Source organism: Rhincodon typus, chromosome 5 (genome assembly GCF_021869965.1).
Source record: "Rhincodon typus isolate 14 chromosome 5, sRhiTyp1.1, whole genome shotgun sequence".
Taxonomy (NCBI): domain Eukaryota; kingdom Metazoa; phylum Chordata; class Chondrichthyes; order Orectolobiformes; family Rhincodontidae; genus Rhincodon; species Rhincodon typus.
The window spans coordinates 53,274,121-53,286,573 of NC_063336.1; the positions used below are offsets into that span (position 1 = coordinate 53,274,121).

At 39.5% G+C, this 12,453-nt stretch overlaps 1 long non-coding RNA gene across 1 annotated transcript; it reads left to right on the plus strand.

Moving 5' to 3' along the window:
* The first annotated feature begins 10,785 nt into the window (after positions 1 to 10,785).
* Positions 10,786 to 11,832, plus strand: LOC125483212. Its single transcript, XR_007262175.1, has 2 exons — positions 10,786 to 11,044; positions 11,526 to 11,832. It is a non-coding gene; the product is annotated as an uncharacterized LOC125483212 (long non-coding RNA).
* The last annotated feature ends 621 nt before the right edge of the window (positions 11,833 to 12,453 follow it).

Genomic DNA, 12,453 nt, shown 5'->3' on the forward strand with positions numbered 1-12,453 from the left:
TCTGATGCTGCCTGGCCTGCCGTGTTCCTCCAGCTCCACATTGTGTTATCTCTGACTCCAGCATCTGCAGCTCTTACTATCTCTCAGCAAGCAATCTGATCGGCTGGCTGGTGCAGTAGTCACAGCAGTTCCAGAATTCAGTGGAGGGCACCAAAGTGCTGTAAGGAGGCAGAAGAAGAAGATCGATGATCACAGGAGATAGCAATTTCTTTTTTAACTTGTCCACAGGATGTGGGAATCCCTGGTTAGGTCAGCATCTATTGCTTATCTCTAATTGCCCCTGAAATGCTGGTGTGGAGCTGCCTTCATGAACCACTGCAGTCCATGTGATGTAAATATATTCACAGTGCTCAGGGAGGGAGTTGCAGGCTTTTCACCCAGTGACACTGAAGAAATATCAATATTGCAAATCAGATGGTATCTAACTTGGAATTAGAACTTGCAAATGGTGGTGTTTCCAAGTATCTGCTGTCATTGTCCTTCTAAGTGCTAGACTATGCTGTTGAAAACAAGATTGATGAATTGTTGTAGTGCATCTTGACTGAAGCCAATGTGCATTAGTGATGGAGGAAGTGAATTTGGAAGATGTTGGATGCAGTACGCATGAAATAGACTGCTTTCTCTTCAACAGTTTGAGCTTAACTTTTTGGAGTTGGACCCATTCAGAAAACTGAATGGTGGTTTATCACATTTCTGACTTCTACCCTGCATACAAGCTTTGAGGAACCACAAAGTGAGTTACACGTTACAGTACACACAGTCTCTGATCTGGTCTTGTAGCCATAGTGTTTATATGGTTAGTCCAATTTAGTCTTTGGTCAATGGTAAGCCTCCAGGATGTTGACAGTGAGGAATTCAGTGATGGTAATGCCATTAAACTTCAAAAGGCAAATGTTAAATTATACCTTATTGGAGATGGTCATTGCCTATTGAGGCACAAATGTAACATGTTTATCAGCCCAAACCTTAATGTTTCTCCTGGTCTTGCTACTTATGGACATGTACTATTTCCATATCTGAGGAGTCAAGAAATGTGCTAAGGGTTGTGTAATCATCAGTCCATATCCAGACCTCTTTCCTTGTGATGTTTATTGAAGAAGCAGCTGAAGTAATTCGAGCCTGGGACAATAGCTAGAATGAATCCTTCAATGATATCTTGTGGCTGAGATGATTGAGCTCAGATAACCACAACTATCCTTCTCTGTGCTAGGCTTGACTCCTACCAGTCAAGTGTTTCCCCCTGACTCCCATGCACTCTAGTTTTGCTAGGGCTCCTTGATGCCATACTCATGTCAAATGATGCCTTGAAGTCTTTAATAGTCTTCCTCACTTCTTCTGTAGCTCTTTTGTCAATGTTTGGACCAAGTCTATAATAAAGTTAAGAGCTGAATGGCCCAAATTGGCATCTTTGAGCAGGTTATTTTTGAGTAAGTGTCACTTGTAACCATTCATGACAATTCCTTCCATCATTTTGCTGATGGATGAGAGTACACTGATGGCGCAGTTGATCCAAGAGTTGCATCTGTACTAAAAGAGTTTGACTAGGGGCTTGACTTGACAAGTCTCTAATGTTATTGCTAAAATGTTGCAATGGTAATTACCCTTTGGAGTATCCAGTGCCTACAATCATTTTTTGATAACATCTGGAGAGAATTGAAATGGTTGAAGTCTTAGCAAAGAAAGTGATTTATATCAAGCTCCAATTTAACTTGAGTCTTTAGAAAGAAGGGTCAGGAAACCTCTTAGTTTAATAATATTCTGTGTTGGAAAACTGAGCAAAAAGCAGAAATCAGATATATTCATTAAAAAAGAGCATTAATATATTTATACTCAACTTCAGCATATAATGTTGAACAAATAATCAAAAGAGGGCCTTTAGTTAAAATTTCTTCAACCAGCAACATTGCAAGCATGATTCAAAGAGTCAAAACAGGAATCAAAACAAAAGCATATTTAAGTCAAATAAATAAGTTTGAGGTAAATAAAGCTTTGATTAGTTACATTAATTACAGAAGCAAAAAGTGCTGAATACCATTTTGAAACAAAGTATTGTAAAAGAGATGGGGTAAGGAGAATAAGCTATTCCAGTTCCCCATAATGCCGAGCGTGATGGGAAATTAAAAGGTTTAAAAACTCTTTAACAATGTAAAATGTAGAAAATTTTCCATGGAAGAATTGAGGAAACAATGCAAAACAAGAACCAATTACAATTTAAAGCTTCATTCAAAAATCTTACTTTGAGTTTCGAAGACTGAGGGGTGACTTGACTGAATTGTATAAGATCCTGAATGAGTTTGACAAGACAAGCATGGAAAGGATTCTTCTTTTGTGGGTTAGTCCAGAACCAGGGACACTGTATTAGGTCAGAGATGAGGAGATATTAAAACTTTGTTAAGTCATTGAGATCATCAATTTGCAAAACATGCCTGTTATACAGAGCCAGAAGACTTCAATTCTGGTTAACATTTTCCCTCAAAACTGTGAAAGTTGGGGGAAGGTTCCAACATCCATGAAGACATCAGCCATTGACCATCTTGACTTACAGCAGCAAAAGGAAGATTTTTCTAGCCTCAAAAGGATTCTGGCTGAACCACGACACTTGTATACACAATTGAGATCAGCTGTATTAGTATTAAGTAATCATTTTATATTACATTAATAGAAAAATAATCGTTGATTTCATTGGGCTAAAATAATTGTTCACTTGTTCTTCATTTATGGAAAAATCTTCCAGAATTGTCTTCCAGAAAACCATGGTAGAACCTTCATTTGAGACCATTAGTGAACTCAAAACAATTGGCCTAGTGGCCATATGTAAAAATAATTGAAGAGATTACCAATATTGCACAGCTAACAACAACAATGAAAAAAAAGACATAGTATGACAATGGTTAAAAGAGCAATTGTCATGGTGAAAAATATATACCTAAATCTACCTTGTAATAAAGTTGAAAGAAAAAACTGTCTTCTTTGACCCACTCAATTGGCTATCATTACATGCTTTGAGGAAGTTAAAGATCCTCCAGATAGGACAACAGATCACCAGCAACACCACAACAATAAACATCTTCGGCAAAACATACTCAAGAGATACACGTGTCACCAGTGGCACAGAATGACAAAAGAAGAATGTTTGAGTAACTTATCGTCAAGCAAATGACCACCTAATCATCGAAGTCAAGAAGAATTGCAAAGTCAGAGATTGAGGGAGAAGGAATAATGATAACATCGATATACTTGTTTATACAATTGTATTGTAGATTAAATAAGGAAAATAACATTGGTGAGGGATACTGTATAAGACAATTGGGCTGAAAAGGTTACCTTTGACATATAAATATCAATTTCTGGGATGTGCAAATCAGTTCTAAACCGGTCAGTTTTGTTTTTAGTTGTTAGTCAGTTCCTTGGTCTACAATCATGCAGCATAGACTTAGTTGCTTTTTCTTAGGCAATAACAATATTCCTTAGTGTGAATGTTGTTAATCAGACTTAAACTGTGTAAACTGTTATCTTATTATTATGTAATTTACTACTTCTTGCCGTTCAGGTATATTCTTCTTTTGCTAAAGACTAATTGGTGGTTAATCCTTTGCCACTAATATTACAAGATGGGTTGGTGGCAGCACAGCTTCCCAAACAGGAATATATCAGAACCCAGTGAGAGATGCAACCATCTTTTATAACACATAAGATTGCAGATTGTGGTTGAACGCACCTCTGTTGTTGCTGATTGCCAAAAGCCATGGATGCCCAGTCTTGAGTTGCTAGGTCTCTTCAAAATCCATCCTATTAAGGGGGATTGCAATGCTATACGACACATGGAGGATATCCTCAATGTGAAGATTGGACTTTGTCTACACATTGTGCAATAGTCTCTCCAACTGATACTAACATAGACAGATGTATCATTTCAAGGTAGATTGGTGAAAATGAGGTAAAGTATATTTACTTCCTCTTGTTGGTTCCTCCTCCATCTGCTTGAGACCCAGTTCTCAGCTATGTCATTTAGGACTCATACAGGTCAGTCAATAGTGTGCTATCAAGCCAATCTTGTTGATGGACATTGAGGGCCTCAACCCAGAGTACAATCAGTATCTTTGTTAGTCTCAGTATATCCTTGAAGTGGTGTTCAGCAAGGATGAGTGCTGAATTAATAGTTGAGGGGGTAGTGGTTAGTAGGAGGATTCCTTGTCTGTATTTGACCTTATGCCATGAAAATTCATAGGGTCTGAAGTCAATATTGTGAACTCTCAGGGCAACTCCCTTCCAAGTATATACCATTGTGCTGCCATTTCTGGTGATGGATTAGAGATGGAATGTAATGGGGACATCTGGGACATTGTAAGGTATGATTCTGTGAGAATAATTATGTCAGGCTGTTGCTTGAATAGTCTGTGTGAGCATTTCTCCCAATTTTGGAACAGGTTAGTAAGGAAGACATTTTAGGGCTGTGTGTGCCATTGTCATTTTCAATGCTTTGGAAGATGTCAGGTAGCCTATCTGGTTTCATTTTATCTGACTTTGTAATAATTTGATACAACTGGGTGGCATGCCATTTTAGAGGACATTATAGTTGCCTCTGCAGGTGTGAGATTCAAACTCATATTCCTCGGATATTAACTACTGAGTTAATGTTGCATTACTGGCCGAGAGATCATTATGCCACTTCTTCCCCTGGGCTTTTAAGTCTGGCATAATGAGAGACACTAGGATGGGGCAGAGGGGTTGCAAGGCTGGGATTTTGGTGCAGGCAGGGAGGAATGAAATGGGGATGGGTATCATCTTTTGGGGGGTGGGTGCATCTGATGTGCATAGTGCACCCTAATCAATGGGCGCCCTGTCCCATTCCTTCTCATCTCTCCGACTAAACCTTCACAGAAGTACTATACTTTGACCTGCTTGCCACTATCCAGCATTTTAGATAGTTAGTAATCATCCTGTTCAGGCTTGTTATTACACACCTCTGGAGCAAGTGGGATTTGAACACAGACTTCCTAACTTAGAGGCAAGAACAGTACCAGTACGCCACAAGAGCCCTAAAAATGAATAAGCTGCCCAGCATTTCATGATAGTGGTGATGGAGTGAGGCTCTAGATGGCCAATTAATTCTGAAGTTTTGGGTGTTATTAGGATTAAGGGTGGACGATTTACCTAGCCCTCCTACCGTGGGGAACAAAGTCAGGGCAGACGGGAAGATGATAGGATGAGCACTTGACATGTTTTATGTGCCTTCTTATCAAATACATGCCCAGTGTGTGGCCAAAGTATACAACCCAAATAATCTTAAAATGGAGTGGAGAAACTGAGGCAATTCAAACAAAAAACCATTAAACTGACTTGAAAACTGAAGGAAAATCCCAACTGAGGCAATAAATGATTTGACTTGTTGAGGGAAAACAAGACAAAGCCTACCCTGAAACAGAAACAGAAATTGCTGGAGAAACTCAGCAGGTCTGGCAGCATCTGTGGAAAGAAAGCAAAATTATCATTTCTGGTCCGGCGAACTATTTTCTTGGACTGTTCAATAATTTCTACCATGTCACTCAGTAAGTTAAATTCTCATATCTTCAAATTATTGCAAATTGTCACATGCGTTCTGGTGTGTTGGATGGTGAAAATGCAACAACTTGAGAATGTTATTATTCCTCAATCGTCTCAATAAAACCCACTCAGCGGCTTCTGGTTTGCATCCAGGCTAAAATAACTTTGATCACTTTTGCGATTGTAGGCAAAAAGAACTTTGTACCATTGGATTGATGCCAATCAGCTCTGAAAGCCACCCATGAAGTATTCTGTTTCATTTATTCACAACTCACATTTTACGACCTACCTACAACAGAATAAAATGAATATTCTTAATTGTTCGATTATTGGATGAAGGAAACAAAGAAAAGGGGGAAAAGTAGAAACATTGCATCACGCCAAGTTTAAATTATAACCACAGCAGCAATACCTGTCCTCTAGCAGCCCATATAAATTGGACACCAGGTGCTGTTAGTCAGTGATGTGCAAAGTTGTACCGTAATGTCTTCTTTTAATATTCAATCTTAGGATTTGATTCTCTGTCAAGGATAATCTTTATTGCCTGGCTGACTTACCCCATGAGTTGCTTGCAATGCCACTTTAGGGACATTGTAAGAGTCAAAGTTGTTGGTGTGGGACTGGAGTCATATTTTGAGAAATCAGGAAATAACTGCAGATTTCCTTCCCTAGAGGACAGAGGTGAAATAATTGAGTTTTAAGTTTACTCCAATAGCTTCATGGTTACTTTTGTCACTGCTAGCAGCTTTCTTTTTAGCATTTTCTCTAAATACATGTTTTCAACCTTACAGGAGTTGCTTTGGAATGGGGCCTATTGACCAAGGGGCAGCAGGATGAGAAGGATTGATCACAGGGAAAGGGAGTTTGGAAGATTTTCAATTTTGCAAGGCATGTTGATCACAGGGGTGTCATCAGGAATTTGGGAGAAGTTGGGGATCAGTTGGTGTAGGCATTGATTGAGAGGATGGAGTTTGATCGGATAGGTCACTGATTCTAGGGAAAGAGAGATGAAGAGATTGTAGAGTGAAGGAGATTGGAACCATGGTAGTTTGATGGTCATAAGGCTTATCACTATAAAGGAAGTCACAGGCCTTGGAATGGGATCAGACAGCTTGGGGAAAATGTCAGTGGATTGGTTTGCCTGATCATGGTGGAAGATATGAAAGCACTTGCCTCATGAATCCAGTAAATTCCCATTTCAATGAAGTTCTCAGGTTTTCCAACTCCCAGCCAACAATTTATAAAACTAAACTTGGATAAAATCCAAGGCTGGATTTTTAAAATTCATATTTAAAATGGCAACATGCCCTCTTGGATCAGATTGGTCATCTGCCTATGTTTAGACCAGAATTAAAGTTGGAAGTAGATGGGTTGAGAGCAGATTTGTGTTCAGAAAGAGATTTATCATACTTTATCCCCTCACCTAAGCCATATCAACACCTTTATTTTGTTTAAAATTTGACGTCTTAAATGTTTTTTTCTTTATTTTCCATTTATTTCATATTTACCAGGACTCTTTTGTGTAATGCTTTGTTGAAAGTTGCCTTGTAGTCTCATAGGACCACTGAAGTGTGCATCAGTGAGCAGGATGTTGCAGAACAAATGCCACATGTTTGCACTGCTGAAGACTGCTTCTGTCAATTGGTTGAGATTGAATTGATGAGATAGTAATTGGCCAGATTTGATTTGTCCTGTTTTTCGTGAGCAGGCCATGGCATGGCAATTTTCCACCTAGCTGGTTAAGTGCCAGTATAGTAGCTGTCCTGAAACAGCGTCATAGCTAGATCTGAAACACCATTCTTCAGCAGATTATCTTTCATTCTAGTGTAGATGACTGATAGAATAGAAAGCAATTAAACTGAAATTATAACAAAATACAGAAAGTTAAACAAGAAATTATATGCATTTTAGCGCTGTTATGTTGATCCATTTTCATGTTCTGCATCTGACCACAGTATTTCATTTTTAACTGAGCTTGCATGAATTATCTCTCAGGAGGACTAATTTTCTTGCTCAATCGGCAAATATTCATTGTGTATAGATGAGGAGCGCTTGTTAATAATTGGTATATATTAAATAAATCTCCTAAAATTAACAGACTACTGAGTCACTAACCAGGTGAAAGTTGGTGTGCTTGGTGAGGTGAGTAGTAAACTTTTTGCTGTCTGCCATTAAAATCACAGATAAGACTATGGATGGAATTTTGACTTTTGCAGTTGAAGTGGTTTTTTTGAGTGAGGTTTATGACTGTCAGATTGCCATGTTATATGGTATCTTTTCTCACACAATCTTCCAATCTTCACCTCATTAATTATTCATCCAGGCTCTATGGCACCCATCTTGTGGAACCACATGGTAGAAAAATTGGAAATGCTTGCCATCACCAGGACCTTCCTGCATTCATGTCGCTGGTGCCTGGTTTAAGGCCAAGCTGCACCCAACTTCATATGCTGCCAGTCAGGAACTGACCCTCATACTGTGATGCTGCACCATTAAGGTACAGAAAGGAAAGCCAGCACACTGTTTTGCACACAGGGGTGTTGGAGGTGCTGGTGGATGGGGTAGTGGAGAGGAAGGCCATCCTTTTTCCAGCTGACCGCCATAGAGGGTACCTGACCAAGCTGTCCCCCACTGCTCTGGACTGAGACAGCTGTCCACATCAATAAAGTAGAATACCCAATAATGAAAATGAAGGTCAATGATCTTCCGTGTTGTACAAGGTTAAGTACTACTTTCTCCTTTCTGCTATCTCACACCCTCAGGATCACCACTCATACTAAGTCTGCCACTGCACATACGTCTCATCAAGGCTCATGGACTGCAACTCTCTATATCTCGTGCAACATGTCCACTCAATGGCTTTCACCCACTTCATCCTCCAACTAGTAACTTTCAAAACCAACAACCATTAACATCTAGAAAGTCAAGAGCAATAGATACATGGAACCGCCACGTGCAGGTCCCCCGCCAAGTCATTTACCATTCTGTCTTGGAAATATATTGCCGTTCCTTCAGTAATGCTGGGTCAAAATCCTGGAACTCTTTCCCTAACAGCATTATAAGTGTACCTTACAGCAAAATGGACAGCAGAGTTTCAAGAAGGCAGCTCATCACATCTACTTTCTGAAGGGCTACCTGGAATAGGCAATAAATGTTGGCCTAACCAGTGATGCCCATGTGACATAAATGAATCAACAAAACAGCATGGTGGTTCAGTGGTTAGCGCTGCTGCCTCACAGTGCCAGGGACCTGGGTTCGATTCCAGCCTTGGGCAACTGTCTGTGTGGAGTTTGTATGTTCTCCCTGTGCCTGCATGGATTTCCTCCGGGTGCTCCGGTTTCCTCCCACAGTCTAAAGATGTGCAGGCCAGGTGGATTGGTCATGCTAAATTGCCCATAGTGCCCAAGGATCTTTAAGTTAGGTGGGTTAGACATGGGGAAATGTAGGGTTAGGGGAATAGGTCTGGGTGGGATGCTCTTCAGAGGGGCAGTGTGGACCTGTGGGGCTCAATGGCCTGTTTCCACACTGTAGGGATTCTATGAAATACTTGACATTGAACTCTTAACTCAGTGTTTAAATCCCAACATGCTAAACTGATTTCAGTTAATTGGTAACTTGTAAGTGTTCCTCCTTGGGATGAGCCTTGACAATAATCACTTCACCACTTCCAAGGCCTATGTGGGCAATGGTCTATTCCTCACTGTAGCTGATCTGAGGGCTGCAGGTGGAGGCATTGAGACTCAGAACATGCAGGATGTATCTGTTTGGAAGGGTCATTCTTTCCACCAGACAAGCTACATCTTGATGTTTATTTGACAGTTCTGGTGATGAGAAATCCTACCAAATGACTTTGACAGTCAACCTCATGAACTACCCAGCAGAATCCATCATATACTTTTTTCACAGGGCCTCAAGGGCATTACATGTGGCTGGGTGGACTCATAGATTTTTTTTCCTGTGTATGTTTTACAATGACAGACAAGTGGTCCAACTGAATGTAGTATGCTGTGACAATGCGGAAACACTTGTCTTCACACTACAGGGAACAAGTAAAACCTCTGCACATTGTAACACCTACTGTTGGCACACTGGAGATCCATTACTGCTTGACATAAAAAAAAGTGGCAATCACAGTGAGAGTGATTTTGGGTACATCTTATCCTTCCTCTATCCAAAACGGTTCCTGCAGCATGATCTATTTTTTGATCTCAAGATGAAGCATAAAATGTTTCATGACAGCCACAATGCAGGAACTGGACATGGACCAAAACTCTATCATATTAAGGAACAAAGGAAGTGTCTCACACCTGATGACCAGGTTCACAGCTGCAAAGGAAGAATGAGTGCTACTCCCACATGCACAATTTGTGTTCACAAGATCTATATGTTCCTTCCAGTTTGGGCTCACCCTCACATCCCCAGCTCCCTCAGATAATCTGACCAGACAGTGAGGTGCCCAAGTCTGGTCAGTTTCCAAAGATTACAGGCTCACTCCTGTTGCAATTTACCTTGACTCCCAATACATCAGACCAAAAACTGATAGTGAATCTGAGCAGAAGAGAGTGACATGATCCCTACGTGGGAAAACTCAATAGATGCCCTACCCACTTCCTGCATGATGAGTACCACATATTAAAGTAGATCCCCACATTTTTACCAATTAGAAATAAGAAAAGCTATATATATTAACTTAGCTGCAAAATATCTTTGAATTTACTTAACTATCTTAATACAATGTGCTGCCATGCCCAGGAAATGAATAGTATTTCAAATAAGTAATTGTTCTAATTTTTTCAGAATATGTTATTGTGCCACAAAAAAAAGAGATTATGTTGTCATTTTTATTACACTGAGGTTATGTGCAGTAATAACAAGGAACAGCAGAAATATTTCTGTTCTTATTATGTTACTTCTCTCATTATGCAAAGGTTGCACTCTGAGATTGTCTTTGTTTATTATGTAACCTGAAAGCAATGCAGGCAATATTATGCCATCTTAGTTCACCTCAAAACCTTAATGTCAGCAAATTATATAAATAACAGATTTATTTTCGTGCTATAAGGTAACTAAAGTAACCAATTTGCTGAGTGACACCAGAAATTTATTTCAGGAGCACTAGGAGTGAAAATACTGGGTTATATTTTCTTTTGATGTCATATGTTACATCATCTTTTCTATTTCACTACTTCAATGAATTTCTTTTCAGAGTCTCCTAGCAACTTGAACGTGGCGTCAGTGAGGCTGCTTTTATCCTCCCCTATTTGTTCTCTTTATCTGTGATGTGCACAGCTGCCAAGCAGAGACTGGACATACAAACTGTGAAGTCTTTCCAATGCTATTCTGTTGTCTGCGGTGAGATCTGCAGGAGTCTATATTGCCAGTCAGTACAGCACCACACTCAAGTTTCTGGCTGAATGTTATGCTCAAGTTCCTGGAGTGAGATTTGAATCCACAGCCCTCTGATTCATAGCCCAGAGTGCAACGACCGAGTAACTGCCACGTAAGTGATAAATTAACCAAGAGGCTAATAATAATATTCAAAATTTCAAGCTTAATAAATTACTTTCCCACATCCTAACATGTCCCATGGGTTAAGAGGCAAATTGTTAAAAGCATATTTCCTTTAAAAAAATTGAATCCTATGCGTTTTACACAGTAACCTGTGTGCTGCAGAACCCATTAATGAGAGCAAAGATGATCTCATTGTTTGCTCTTGGTTTGATCTATCTTCCATAATAACCTTGAACAACTGGCTCAGGAAGCTACCCATGAAAGGAGAGTGAAAACGCTTCATTCTATTTATTCACTTCAGATGCACAACAAAAACAAGCAATGCATTCAATCTTTTACTCAACTATTTGTACATATTCAGAATAATTGGGGTTTTCAATTGTCTAGATTATCTCCAGTTATAAATGAAAAGTTTCCTATCTGAAGCCAGAAATGATTTAACTTACTCATACTTATTTTCCACTCTACAGTTCATGAACACACACACAACCTTGCTGGCTTTCTCTAATGAGGCACTTAGGCATGCAAGACAGATTATGTATTATGTTGCCCCCACCACCCCTCCTCCAAAAAAGGATATGACTGGAGGTCCTGCCTTGTGTGAGGATTTCCTGTTGTTCTTCTGGAGAGACCTTGACCACTGACAAGATGGCCAGCTCGCAAGTTAAACCGGGAACAGCTGCAAGACAATTCTCACACGTCAAATGAATGCAATGCTTCCTTGGAACAGGAAATCTGTTTCTGTGTAGTTTAAATAAATCCTTTGTGCTCTTGATACATTTGGCATCAAAGGTTTTTGTGATTTTTGGGATGATTTGTGGCAGAAACTGGCACCATATCAAGTTAGCTCTGCATGTAATGCTACAGATACGATAACAGTATCCAGATGAATTGTACATTGAATACCACATTTTACTACAAGAAATCATATTTTTCTCTTTTAATATTATCTACTAAAGTTCATCTATTTCTGTTTTTGTACATCAGCTGACAATCAAGTTACTGAATGTAGGTGCACTTTCCAAGTTGGATTAATGTGATTTAGATAATTCTGCCCAATAGAAAGTAACGATTCAATGATATTATTATCACCAGTCCTTTTGCATATATGGAATTTATACAGCTGTGCCATGTGTAAATCAGAACACACAGGTAATGCTTTTAGGAAACTCAGGCAGAAATCTCATTCACCTTCCTGACAGCGTTCAGCAAGAAAAATGGTGATTATTTTGGCACGTCAGGTTAATATGACAACGAAGTTCAGGAATAAGTCATTGGTTTTAGATTATTACACGTGGCAGCTACTAGCTCAGGAACCCAAGAGGACAAGAAGCATCATGACTTTAAACATCACCATTGTGTCATAAATAAAAAGAACTATAAATAATGTAGCCCTTT